The following is a 15,381-nucleotide window of genomic DNA, read 5'->3' as shown; positions in this document are numbered from 1 at the left end:
CACTTAATTGAGAAAAGAGACAGAAAATCACTAGATACCATGGATACTTTTTTTTAACAATATATGGATTGGGAGGAATTTTTGCCAGATCAAATATGCCAACAACAATACAGGTTTCCATACTGGATCGGTCGAGGCTTGGGTTAACAATGACTGCCACTAGTACTGTTAGCCAACAGAGTGCTGGTGGAAATTGGGCTAATGTTAGCCGAAGAAGAGGGGGAAGGCATGCCCTAATGCAGGAGGAGAGGAGGAAGGTATATAAGTTCGGAAGTGAGGATAGTAGCTTTAAATGTTGGCAGTATGACTGGTAATGGGAGAGAGCTAGTTGATATGATGGAGAGAAGGAAGGTTGATATATCGTGCATGCAAGAGACCAGATGGAAGCAGAGTAAGGTCAGGTGTATCGGAGGTGGGTTCAAATTGTTCTACCATGGTGCTGATGGGGAGAAATGTGGTAAGGGTTATCTTGAAGGAACAGTATGTTAAGAATGTTTTGGAGGTGAAAATGGTGGATGATGAATGTTTTTATTGCATATGCTCGGCAAGTTGGGTGTGCGATGGATGAGAAAGAAAATTTTTGAAGCGAGTTGGATGAAGTGGTGGAGAGTGTACCCAAGGGTGAGAGAGTGGTGATTGCAGTGGATTTCAATGGGCATGTTGGTGAACGGGACAGAGGTGATGAGTAGGTATGGTGTTAAGGAAAGGAATGCAGAAGGTCAGATGGTAGTGGAGTTTATGAAAAGGATGGACATGGCTGTGGTGAATACATATTTTAAGAAGAAGGAGGATCACAGGGTGACATACAAGAGCAGAGGAAGATGCACACAGGTGGATTATATCCTATGCAGGAGGACCAGTCTGAAGGAAACTGGAGACTGCAAAGTGGTGACAGTGGAAAGTGCTTCTAGGCAGCATAGGATGGTGGTCTGTTGGATGATGTTGCTGATCAAGAAGAGGAGGAGAGTGAGGGCAGTGCTAAGAATCAAATGGTGGAAGTTGAAAAAGGATGAGTGTAAGGTGGAGTTCAGGGAAGAGTTAAGATAAGCATTGGGTGGCAGTGAAGAGTTACCAGATAGCTGGGCAGCCACAGCAGAGGTGGTAAGGGAGACAGTTAGAAGGGTGCTTGGTGTGACATCTGGATAGAGGAAAGAGGACAAGGAGACCTGGTGGTGGAATGAGGAAGTACAGGAGAGTATACAGAGGAAGAGGTTGGCGAAGAAGCAGTGAAATTGTCAGAGAGATGAGAAAGACAGAAATACAAGGAGATGGGGCGTATCATGAAGAGAGAGGGGTGACAAAAACTAAGGATGAGGTGTACGGAGAGTTGTTTGAAAAGTTGGATACTAAGGAGGGGGAAAAGGACCTGTACTGATTGGTTAGACAGAGGGACCGAGCTTAGAAAGATATGCAGCAGTTTAGGGTGATAAAGGATAACAAGGGAAATTACTCACAAGTGGGGAGCAGATGGAAAGAGTAATTTGAGGGGCTGATGAATGAAGAGAATGAGAGAGAGAGAAGGTTGATGATGTGGGGATAGTGAATCAGGAAGTGCAATTGATTAGCAAGGAGGAAGTAAGGACAGCTATGAAGAAGATAAAGAATGGAAAGGTTGTTGGTCTAGATGACATACCTGTGGAAGCATGGAGATGTTTAGCAGAGATGGCAGTGGAATGTTTAACCAGATTGTTTAACAAAATCTTGGAAAGTGAGAGGATGCCTGAGGAGTGGAGAAGAAGTGTATTGGTTCCGATTTTTAAAAATAAGGGTGATGTGCAGACAGGAGCGGCCTTAGATCAACTGCATGTGTGCAGAGCTATAGTAACTACAGAGGGATACAATTGATCAGCCACAGCATGAAGTTATGAGAAAGAGTAGTGGAAGCTAGGTTAAGAAGGGAGATGATGATTATTGAGCAGCAGTACTGTTTCATGCCAAAGGAGGACATACTCAGGACTACAGCACCCCACCCCCTTAAAATACAAATCTACATGCTGTGGGAGTAGAACCTACATCTCTCTGCATCAAAATGTAAGTATGCTACCTGCTGTGCTACTAACACTGGTTGATCAACCACAGCATGAAGTTATTGGAAAGAGTAGTGGAAGCTCTGTTAAGAAGGGAGGTGATGATTAGTGATCAGCAGTATGGTTTCATGCTGGGAAAGACCACTACAGATGCGATGTTTGCTCTGAGGGTGTTGATGGAGAAGTATAGGTTCATAGGTTCATGGGTAGGTACTAGGCTATTGGCCCTAGGGCCTATGTAAGCCTAGCCAAATGGTACCCTGGCTTTTGCCACTCAAGAAAATTATTTTCCTGTGCCCCTGTCAAGCAGAGCCACAGAAGTGATCCCCGGGGTGAATTTCCTGTCTTCCATCCAATCATCAAGATTTTTCTTGAAGAGTGCTAATGAGGAGCTTTGTTTGATATAGATAGGTAGTTTGTTTCAGAGTATGGCAAGCCTGTGGGACAGGAATCTACCTCTCCAGCATGTTCTGTTTATTGTGATGACAAGGTTTAGGTCCCTAGAGCATGTAGCTTGGAGGGATTGGGATTTCTGTACGTGGAGCATGTCCAACAGCTCTGGGTATGACATAGCTTTGTATGTTAGACAGAGATTGCCTCTGAGTAGGCGATATGTGACAGAGTAAAGCTGGAGTTGTTTGAGACAGTCTGCGTAGGGCATCTGTTTGAGGCCGGTAATCCTCTTTGTGAGGTATTTCTGTGGCTTTTCCAGTTGTTCTAGATGTCTTGTGAGGTACATACCAAAAGGGGCATTGTACTCTATAATGGGTCTAAGGAGTGATGAGTAGAGGGGAACAATTACCTCTTTTTTCCTGGATGAGAAACCTTTTGTGATGCTGAGTGCCATGTAGAAGGATTTCCTGACTACTGTGGCGATGTGATTATCAAAGGAGAGACTATTGTCCACCTGTGTCCCAAGGTCTTTTATCACACTTTTGGTGTTAAGTAGACTACCACCTATGTGATAGTTCATGGGTACAGAGTTTTTACCAGAAGGGATGACAATACACTTTTTGGCACTGAGCTTGAGGCCATGGCTTTGACACCTGGCATCTGTCTCAGTGAGGCCCTTTTGTAGGATGTCCACATCGTTAGGAGTTTTGATTATGGCTCCTAGTTTGCAGTCATCTGCGAACTTTGTTAGCCAAAGACCTTCTGTGTTAGTCTGTACTTCAGAGAAGTAGATACCAAACAGGAGAGGACCTAGGAGTGAACCCTGTGTTACTCCACTTGTCACTGGTCTGAAGTTGGATTTAGAGTCTGCTACTTTCACAGTGTGGGTTCTGTCAGTGAGCCAGTTGGCAACCCATCTTGTGACATAGGGATTTATACCTAGTTTAGTGAGTTTGTCTATAATTCCAGAGTGGGGGATGGTGTCGAAGCCTTGGTGAGATCTAGATAGACTGTGTGTACCACATTACCCTCATCTATGGCTTTGGTGACCTCTTCAAAGAAGTCTCTCAGGTTTAGGAGACATGATCAGCCTTTTACAAACCCGAACTGGGTAGAGTCCAGAGTCTGGAGATTACCAATGTCATTGTTTATAAGTTCCATGATGATATGCTCCATAGCCTTGCAGACCAGGCTCATCAGGCTAATGGGGCGGTAGTTCCCAGGGTCTATTGTGGCTCCTCCTTTGTGGAGTGGGATAACCATTGCTGTGCACCATTCATTGGGCACATAGCCTGAGGTGAGGCTATGATTGAACATGGTACTTAGGTGGGGTGTCAGTTTGTTCTGTAGCTCATGTAGAACACAGCCTGGGATGTTGTCAGGCCCCACGGATGCTGTGTTCTTGGCTTTGGAGAGTGTGTTTTTTACCTGTGCAGCCATGATTACAGGTACTTTGCATTCTTCTGGTATAGAGATGGGCCCTTTAGGGGATGAGAGAGGGGTAAAGTTAGCACTGAACCTATCTGCCAGGATGTTGGCAATATCAGTTGGTTCTGTATATTTAGTGCCATTGTGCTGTAACTCAGAGCAGATCTGAGTGTTGCCATTGAGATTCTTGACATAGCTATATAATGCTTTGTGGTTGTCTTTAGAATCAGTGGTGATTTTGTTTTCATAACTAACTTTGGAGGATTTTATGAGGGATCTCAGCTTCTTACTGAGGCTGACCATGGAGTTCCTCCAATCATGGGATTTTACTCTTTTTTGCAACAGTTTCTTTCTTCTGTTGTAGAGTTTGTTTATAGCAGGGGGACCACCAGATTGGCTTCCTTTTTTTGGAGGATAGCATCTTGGTTCTGTTAGGGATTGCACTCATGTAAGTGCTTATAAAGTGCAATTGTATAGGATTCAGCAGGTGTATCTCTATTGTCCGTCAGCATGGGTGTCGTGAAGTTTGCCACTTCTGTCTTAAGAAGTGTGAAGTTGGCTTTGGAGAAATTTTTATGGTGGTTTCCCTAATGGGGGTGGGGTGGGATGTGGATGTCTAGGGTGATTTGCTTGTGGTCAGATCTGACCAACGAGGGATTGACCTCTGGTGTCGAACACCGGTTGCCCATGTTGGTAATGACCAGGTCTAGGATATTGCTGCCTCTGGTGGGGGTGTAGATAAGTTGATCCAAGGCATTGGAATTTATGAATTCCAGAAAACATTGTGCACAAGAGTTGGTACATAAGTAGTTTTCCCAGTTAATGGTGGGGTAGTTGAAATCGCCCTTTATTAGGGTGTTAGGTTGTATCCTAATATTTTCCAGTGTATCAATAAATGAGGAGTGGGAATCCTGGGGTATGGTGGGGGATCTGTAGCAAGCTACAATTTGCATTGCAGTCTTGCCCAGAGTTAGTTGCACTTGGATAATCTCAGATGCTTTATGCTTAGCAACTAGCCTGGAGGTGTGGATATCCTTAAAGAATATGGACATGCCTCCGCCTTTAGTGCTCTGGTCCAGGTTAGGTGGCCGAAAGGTGTGGTATGAATTATAGCCTGGTAATGCAGGGGTGCTCTCTGGAGCCTTGAACCAGGTCTCTGTCACTGCACAGATGGCGATGTTCTCCATTTTAAGGAGTGCCTCGAGTGAGTGCATTTTGAGGTTTAGACTTCTAGCATTAAGTAGCATTACCTTCAAATTTTGCTTGCTTGTACCTGTTACGGTGGTGAATTTGTCATATGAATTTTACCTAAAAAAGGCGCTATAGGGGTGGCAAGAGTCTTAGCCAGTATCCGGAATCCCAAGGGCGACAGGTGCAGGCCATCTCTGGCAAAGCATTGTGGTCTGTCGATCATGTCATCCCAGGCAGACAGATACTGGATCCCCTTAGAATGACACCAGAAGTTTAGCCAATTGTTGAAGTCAATCATTTTGTCCTTGTACTGTGGTATCATTCTGGGTGATGGCAGAATGCTACTCAGGGCTAGGGTTATACCTGCCTCGGCTACAAGATCAGAAAGCTCCTCCATGTCTCTTTTCATGTAGTCCAGGGAGGTACGTCTCAGGTCATTCACACCAACATGGACAATGACAGAGTCATATTTGTACTTGCTGTGGAGTGACCTAAGTGCATGCGTTATGTGGCGGGTCCTGGCATCTGACAGGCAGCTGACAGTAACTTTCTCCTTGTTTAGCCTGGTGAGTGGAACATCAGTGTGCCTGACTATAGAGTCCCTATGACTAGAGTGTTGGGTATATTGTTATGCCTTATGGACTGTGGTTGAGTGGCACACTGAGTTTGTGGGCTATGTGTCATTTGGGTTGTGTTGGGGTGAAGGTTGCTTGCGTTTCTGCTTTGGAGGTCCCTGTTGCTTGGGTAGATTTTTTTGAGAGCCTCAGCGAATGTAGGTGTGTGTTTTGTGTTTCTATGTGTGTGTTTTGGTGGTGTAGGTTTTGAGGGACTATGTGATGAGTGTGGTAAGTTTTGAACAAGTGCTGAGCTCAAAGAAACAGTTTTGAGTGCTGAAACTAGAAAACTGGCTAGTTATAAGAAACAAAATTAAGCTAGAAGGCTTCCCCCCAACACAGAAAGGCTTGGAGGCTTAGAAGCTTACAAACAATCCTGGATACAGCAAATCTGTATCTGGACTAGACAAGTTATAGGAAAGGCAGGAAACAAGCTTAGAATATATATATATATATATATATATATATATATATATATATATATATATATATATTTTTTTTTTTTTTGTAAAGTGGATAGGGGAAAGGAGGAGCAGAAGCTAACTGGGTTGACCTTCTCAAATGTTCTCCCTGAAATAGGTAGAATGAGGTAATGACACTAGACTGGGAGGAGTGTCCCAGATCAAATTTACAGTAGGGCCGGGCAACTGCAAAGCTACCAAGTATAAAAACAGGATACCAAGAGAGGGTGGGAAACAAAAAACAGAACAAACAAACCCAACCAGATGCTTAACAATTATAGAAAATTCTACTTAATACCTCACACACAGTGAGTAAAATAAAAGTGCTATAAATAACTCGGAAATAAGCAAAAAACAGGATACTTAATGTTATATATCACAGATTAGTTAGCTCAGAGCCCTTCCTCCGACTTCCTCCGATTAGCTCCGTGTGAAATGGCAGAAACAGTCACAAGTTAACTTCTTAAGTAACAAAGTTAAAACCTGAAACAACTTTAAAAAAAGCTTGAAAGAACCAATGAGGTGCTTACTCCAAGGCGTAGTCCAGGCAACCCCAGTCAGCCAATGACCACAAACAATTCACTCTTACTGAAATGCTATACTGGCTTTGGCTAAGCTATGATGGCCTGGGACATGTGCTCAGACACACAGCCTCTACTAACAAACAACTAGGCCCAACACAAAAACCTGAATATGGACAATGCTAGACTACCAACACTATTTAGGTAGAAAAAAACTGCAGAAATGTTTAAACAGATAAAGGATCAAGGAGACTCTAGAGAATGCTTTTACATGCAAACACGTTATATGATACACTCCTAACAGGAAATAAGAACAAACAAACCCAACCAGATGCTTAACAATTGCAGAAAATTCTACTTAATACCTCACACACAGTGAGTAAAATAAAAGTGCTATAAATAACTCAGAAATAAGCAAAAAACAGGATACTTAGTTATATATCACAGAGTAGTTAGCTCAGAGCCCTTCCACCGACTTCCTCCGATTAGCTCAGTGTGAAATGGCAGAAACAGTCACAAGTTAACTTCTTAAGTAACAAAGTTGAAACCTGAAACAACTGTAAAAAAAGCTTGAAAGAACCAATGAGATGCTTACTCCAAGGCGTAGTCCAGGCAACCCCAGTCAGGCAATGACCACAAACAATTCACTCTTACTGAAATGCTATACTGGCTTTGGCTAAGCTATGATGGCCTGGGACATGTGCTCAGACACACAGCCTCTACTAACAAACAACTAGGCCCAAAACACAAGCCTGAATATGGACAATGCTACACTACCAACACTACTTAGGTAGAAAAAACTGCAGAAATGTTTAAACAGATAAAGGATAGAGTAGGTCAAAAGGAGTTGCATTGTGTCTTTGTGGACTTAGAGAAAGCATATGCTAGGGTCCCTAGAGAGGAGTTGTGGTATTGTATGAGGAAGTCGAAAGTAGCAGAGAAGTATGTAAGAATGGTACAGGATATGTATGAGAGCAGTGTGGCAGTGGTGAGATCTGCTGTAGGAATGATGTATGCGTTCAAAGTGGAGGTGGGATTACATCAAGGATCAGCTCTTGAGCCCTTTCGTATTTGCAATGGTGATGGACAGGTTGACAGACAAGATCAGACAGGAGTACTTGTGGACTATGATGTTTGCGGATGACATTGTGATCTGTAGTGAGAGTAGGGAACAGGTTGAGGAGACCCTGGAGAGGTGGAGATATGCTCTAGAGAGGAGAGGAATGAAGGTCAACAGGACTAAGACAGAATATATGTGCGTGAATGAGAGGGAGGACAGTGGAATGATGAAGATGCAGGGAACAGGGTTGGTAAAGATGGATAAGTTTAAGTACTTCAGCACACCTCATCACAAAAGGGTTCTGATCCAGGAAAAAAGAGGTCATTGTTAACCTCTACTCAGCACTCATTAGACCCATTATAGAGTACAACGCCCCTTTTGGAATGTACCTCACAAGACATCTGCAGCAGCTGGAAAGGCCACAGAAGTACCTCACAAAGAGGATTACTACCCTCAAACATATGCCCTACACTGACCGTCTCAAAACACTCCAGCTTTACTCTGTAGCATATCGCCTACTCCGAGGAGATCTCTGCCTAACATATAAAGCTATGTTAAACCCAGAGCTGTTGGACATGCTCCACTTAAAGAAATCCCAATCCCTCTGAGCTACACGCTCTAGGGACCTAAACTTTGTCACCACAATAAACAGGACATGCTGGAGGGATAGATTCCTGTCCCAGAGACTTCCCATACTGTGGAACAAGCTACCAATCTATATCAAGCAAAGTTCCTCATTTGCACTCTTCAAGAAAAATCTTGATGAGTGGATGGGAAATAGGAAATACACCCCGGGGATCACTTCTGTGGCTCTGCTTGACAGGAGCACAGGAAATTAACTTTCTTGGGTGGCATAAGCCAGGGAAACTTGTTGGCTAGGCTTACTTAAGCCCTTGGGCCGAAAGCCTAGCACCTACCTATGAACAGTTCAGAGTAATGATGAGTGTGGAAGAGAGGATAAGAAGAGAGTGCAGGCAGGGTGGAGTGGTGTTAAATAAAAATAAATTAGGACAACACAGGAGGCTCAGATGCAAGAAAACTTTACTAGTGTACACCAGGAGGCAAAAAAACATACAGTACAAGTATAGAATTCTGTCTAACATGATACAGGACGTAAGCTTCATTATATACACTATACATTCAAGCTGTGCCCACCTCACTGACGTGGTCAGTCACAGGGCACCTACATCACTATAGTCTACAATATTCTATTCATAAGAAAGTGCTGAGGTTATACTTTTTAAAAGTTTTCCCATGAGAATAATACAGCCTTGCAAAGCACCTGATCAGTTATAATGTCTTTCTGTAAATGTTATTCTTTCAAGGTTTCAGTCCTGCTCGAATACAATAGTCAGTTCAGTTCTTAATACGCTTCTTTGTTCCTCTCGCAACATTAATTTTAGCAGCTGTGCTGATAATATTCACAAGGCCAACTATGTCAGAGGAAGGAAGAAAAGATTCAATGCCTTATACATTCATTTTCCTGACCCAGCAGATAATCATTAGTGAAAAACATAAGCTTGCTGAGCTGGCTACTGCCAGGGTCAGAGTTCAATCACACTGCAGCTCCAAAGCTTCAAGCAATTACATGTAAGATCCTTCTTACTGCCATATTGTAAAATAGAATAAAATGCATTACATACTATTTGCTTTTAAACTAGCACTTCATATATGTTTAAGTATATATTTTTCTAACAAGTGGGTGGAGAAGAATGTCAGGAATGATTTATGACAGATGGGTACCAGTAAGAGTGAAATGGAAGGTCTACAAGATGGTAGTGAGACCAGCTATGTTATATGAGTTGGAGACTGTGGCACTGATGAAAAGACAGGAGTCAGAGCTGGAGGTAGCAGAGTTAAAAATGTTAAGATTTGCATTGAGTGTGATGAGGATGGATAGGATTAGAAATGAGTATATTAGAGGGTCAGCTCAGGTTGGACGGTTTGGAGACAAGGCCAGAGAGGTGAGATTACATTGGTTTTGACATGTGCTGAGGAGGGATACTGGGTATATTGGGAGAAGGATGTTAAGGATGGAATTACCAGGTAAGAGGAAAAGAAGAAGGCCTATGATAAGGTTTATGGATGTGGTGAGAGAGGACATGCAGGTGGTTGGTGTGACAGAGCAAGATGCAGAGAACAGGAAGAAATGGAAACAGATGATCCACTGTGGTAACCCCTAATAGGAGCAGCTGAAAGAAAAAGAAGAAAAAAGAAGAAGATGGATTGGGAGGAATGCTAGATATCGGGGATATCTTGGATGTACTGAATATTATATGTGCAACTCTAATAGCTGGCATTGGTGATGACTGAAATCTTCTGTGATTTGTTAGTGCAAAAAAAAGGAGACATAGGTAGGGGAGTCCGCAGGATTTTTTGCAGGGGGGGTGCAAACCCAGACCCCTCCCACTCAGCCCCCCCCCCGCAGCCATTCCAGTCTTCCATTACATGGCTATTTCTCCACAGTTGCCATAAACACTGTTCAAAACTCTTAGTGTGCATACTGTTTTATGCTTTACTTCTACAATTATTACAAATGTTTTGATTTAATTTACAACTTTTATTGCAAATTTTATAGCACAAACACTGATAGATATTTGGTAAACAAAGCAATAGTCTTACAATGAAAGCAGACTTAGAATTAAAACTTCTCTACCTTTGAAATTCACATTCACTGAAACAGCATTGAAACCCACATTCAAAGAAAATGCATCTGGCCAGTGGCGGGTTAAGTTTACCTTTGAGCTGTTTTCAAATCATAGGCCCCTTGCACACATTTTTAGGACCATGCAAAAGTTCTTTGATTCACCTTCCTGATTGTATTAATTATAATATATAATAATTTAATTATATCCCTTGTATAATACAGCACCACTTGTTAGAGTGTGTTTTAAATTTATATTTTTCAACATTTTTCTAGTAAGCAATGAAACAAAACATATGAACCAATAATGACAAACTGTCCAATTCAGAACTTTTCAACCATAAAAGGCCACTCAAACGTCTGTCATCACACTCTAACAATATCAGTCAATATGCACAATCTCTGCAGAAGTAAAAGTCATCTGAATAATTCCACATTAAAGAGATCTGAAACTAATGAAGATGTTGTTGCTAGAAAACAACTTTATATTTCCGTGTTTCATCTACAAATTCAGTGCCTACTGCCCTTGAATAAATTGCTTATGTTAGATTAAAAAAAATGGTAAGCTGGTTTATTGCAATAGGGAATGAGTGGTAAGCTGAAAGACAGATTCATAGTTACTAGGCATCTCATTCAAAGGAGGACATACTCAGGACTGCAGCACCCCACCCCCTTAAAATACAAATCTACATGCTGTGGGAGTAGAACCTACAGCTTTCTGCATCAAAATGCAAGTATGCTACCTGCTGTGCTACTAACACTGCTTTAACATTCTATATCACAATTGTGATGCAATTTGCTAAACAAAACATTTACACATTTTAAGCAGACTTAGCATGAGCAGCAGTAAACATATCTTCCCATGAAGATCACACTTCCTTGAAAATGCACTTGAAAATAAATTCCACCCGCTAACTCTGGGTATTTCACTCTGTCTCACACACACACACACACATCAACCTCTTCGAGCAAGTAATGTGGACAAACCTAAAATAAATATGGACAGATTATAAATATTGCTCTCACGAACTCAGAAAATTGTCAGAATAACAGGATTTGTGTTAGTATGCATTTCTCTAAAGGATATGATATCTGAAACTCAAATGCCCATCATTATTTAGCAACTTCAATCCTTTTTAGGGGGAATATGGGACAAAAATCTGGACATTCTGCAAAAACCTGGTTAGCTGAGGGGTATGCTACCTCCTTCTTTTACATGCATAAGTTCATAGGTTGGTACTAGGCTATCGGCCCTAGGGCCTATACAAGCCTAGCCATAACAATTCCCTGGCTATTTCTTCCCACACTATTTACTTCCCTGGACCTCTGTCTCGCAGGGTGACTGACGTGATCCCTGGGATGAATTTCCTTTCTCCCATCCAATCGTCAAGATTCCTTTTAAAGAGGGCCAAAGAGGCGCTCTGCTTGACATATATGGGCAGTCTATTCCAGAGTCTGGGGAGTCTCTGGGTCAGGAACCTATCCCTCCAGCATGTTTTGTTTATTGTGATGACAAGGTTTAGATTCCTGGAGCGTGTGGCTCTGAGGGATTGGGATTTCTTTAAGTGTAGCATGTCCAACAGCTCTGGGTTTGACATGGCCTTGTATGTTAAGCAGAGATCACCTCTGAGATACACACACACACACACACACACACACACACACACACACACACACACACACACACACACACACACACACACTATACCTGTCAGTCCCTTAGCACAAGAAATATGAACAAAGCCTGTTATAATATTGGGGACAATGGCCTAGAACTAGGGTCAGACTAGGGACATCTTTTATTTGGGATAAACTCTTGGTTAGGCTTATAAGGGCCCCAGGACCATTAGCCTAGTAATCTCCTTTGATCTTATGATCCTATGACACATTTAGAAAGTTGCTAGAATAACAGGATTTGTATTACAATGCATTTTCTGAAGGATATAAGTCTGAAACTCAGTGATTTGTCAAAAAAAAAGAATTTTTAAGAGGAACAGACCAAACATATAAGGCAAAAATCTGGACATTCTGTGAAATTCTGTACAGTTAAGAGGTATGACAGACACATACATCCCCTTTCCTCCTTAGAAAGTGGATAGAACAACACGTTTTGCATTAGTATGCATTTTGTGAGGGATATGAAGTCTAAAGCTCAAATGTCTGCCATTATTTTCTGACTTTAGTACTCAGTGATGTGCCAGAAAAACACAATTTTCTGAAAAACAAAATGAAAATATGTGGCAAAAATCTGGATAATTGCAAGGTATGAACTCCATTACCCACACTCCTACCTCCCTCTTACTTACACACACACACACACACACACACACACACACACACACACACACACACACACACACACACACACACACACACACACACACACACAATAATATGCTATTAATTGACTTGTGCTTTTTTGAAACTATCATTTGTTTCTCACCTACAGTATATTATTAAATACTTCAAACACTGCCTTCATATCTGGAACTTTTTCACAGGGTCTCCTCTATAAACTGGGCCTACTCATCAGAAATACCCTGGCATTCATAGTGTATACATAAAAGCTTACAGAAACAATAAATAAATAAATGGCTAGACCAAATATCCCAGACCTAGACACACTGTCTGCACTCTTTTAACTAAAAGCAAAACTATCATAAAAATAACTAATCTTACAGAAGAATCTGACAGAGAAACATTGGAATTCTAAAACATGACGAGACAGTGACCAGAAAGGTCAACTTCATTTTAAGTAGACAAACATTCTAATTGGCAAAGGACACTGGTTACTCTGTACTCCCCTCTCAAACATTCTGTGCTGCTTTTCAGTTATATAACTACTTACTTTGTAACAGTGATCAACATGCCTAGGGACCCAAGCACCAGAGATTATCTTTGACTTTTTTTTTTTTTTGATATTCCAAGAAGTCCTTTCCATGGCACAGCAGTGCTACGTTTAGTTGGCCACTGCACCTTAACATGATGGAGCCCTGACTATGATGCCGCTTTGTCTGAACATTATCTATACATCTGTCTACTTGCCTGCCGCTCTTACTACCTATCTCTTGTTTCAGAGAAGATATTCCAGCAGGAATTGATCCACTTTCAGCACAGATCTTGATGGGAAAAGGTTCCACTTACAAAACTATACAACTTATTAACTAATATACTGTCATGATGATTAAGCTCAAGAATACAACACACTGACACAATAAATGTCACTAAAATAAGTTTTGGTTCTAGGTGACTGTCACTGTTGACATGACACCCCTACCCCATGTGCAAAAATGTGATAAAGGAGTTTTGGATAGTTGGATTTACACATAGTAACCAGAATTGCATAGTTGGATTTACACAGTAAGCAGAACAGTGAATGGGGTCATGTTATGTTTAAAGAAAATACAGATAGAGGAAGAAAAAAGGTAAATGAAAGGAAGACAGACTTGCAAATTAGGTAACTGCACAGTCATACTTCAAGTATAACTGAAAGTAAGATTTTAACTGTGACAGAAATGACTGCTTGTTTGTAACTTCTCAGAAATCATTTGGCAGGTCATTCTACAGCCGGAATCTACCCAATGCAAAGGAATAATCTTTGTGATGATGGTCGGTTAGTGGTATGGTGACAAGTTGCAGCAAACAGTAAGCCTCAAATTGATAAGAGTAGAGTGAATATAAACAGCTCACACTGTCTCAAACACCCCAGGGAGGTGGGATATGAGGACATTATCCCACTGGGAATGACCCCTAACAGAAGTTAAGAGAAGATATTTCCAGAATGAAGGAACCTTGGGGAAGCATTGCACAGAAACAGGCAGCGAAATCACACAAAGATAGTAACCATAGAGACCAGCATGGCACTCATCACATTCTACAGTCCAAAATCACAACAGACGAGGACAGGAGGTATGCTGAAAAAATACAAAGCAACCATATATCATGACCAACTGGCAACCAATTGCTGCCTCCCCGTTATCTGGAAAAATGTTGCAGTTACTGATGAGGTGCTTCCCTTCCCATTAGTGAAAGAATAACACCTCTCACATCCCTCACATACACATGTGCATGGTGTTTGTGCACAGAAGCACAAATACACACATATATACACACACACACATGCAGTCACATACATTTGCATACACCCAGACACGTGCATACGCAGACAAAGATACACACACACACACACACACACACACACACACACACACACACACACACACACACACACACACACACACCCTGTGATACACAATACTGCATTAGATGGGAAAGGAAGTATACAGGGGTCCATGAGGGCATACATCTCAACAAATCACAGAAAAATCTCACCCGAATCAGGGACAAATCCAGAAATAATCAGGAACACTGAGGGACACTTTGAAAATATTAGTACTATTAACTTGAGATACTGACAGAATAAGAGAATGTGAATTAATATACATTTTCTGAAGTAAATGTAATCTATAACTGTAATTATTGTCATTATCTAAGTGTAATTCACCACCTTTCCTTCAAAAGTCACAAGTTTTAGGAGAAATTAAATGGACAAAGTTAAAATTTGAGTCAAAATGGTGGACACACTTGAATAAAAGGGACAGATGAGAGAGGTATGTGTGAGGGTAAAGAGGCTAGATGGCCATGTGGATTTGGGGCCAAAATATGTGTGATATCAGCCATACCCCACAGCCTAATCTGTATGTACTAACTTTCTGAACTAACTTGGTTGTCTAGATTTGCTTTACTCTCTGACTTCACACTGTTACATACTATGTAGTTTCACTTTCACTCATTGAATATATTTACTTATTTACACTTCATTACAGCAAGTATTTCATTATGCTTTTTTGCTAATCTGCTAAGTGTCAGATTTATACACAATACACCAAGAATGTCTCCTGTGTGTTTTTTTTTTTTTTTTTGGTAACAGTTATTAAGTAAACAGAAGTGTATATCTCCAACTGTCATAAAGCTTCCTTCTACTCCTCCCACAGCCCACAAGTGTCACCAATCAGCCAAGGGAAATCCCTTATTTATGTAAG

The sequence above is a fragment of the Protopterus annectens genome, chromosome 2.part1 (assembly GCF_019279795.1).
Source record: "Protopterus annectens isolate FY-2018-M chromosome 2.part1, PAN1.0, whole genome shotgun sequence".
NCBI lineage: Eukaryota > Metazoa > Chordata > Ceratodontiformes > Protopteridae > Protopterus > Protopterus annectens.
Note: the sequence above shows the minus strand (reverse complement) of the source record.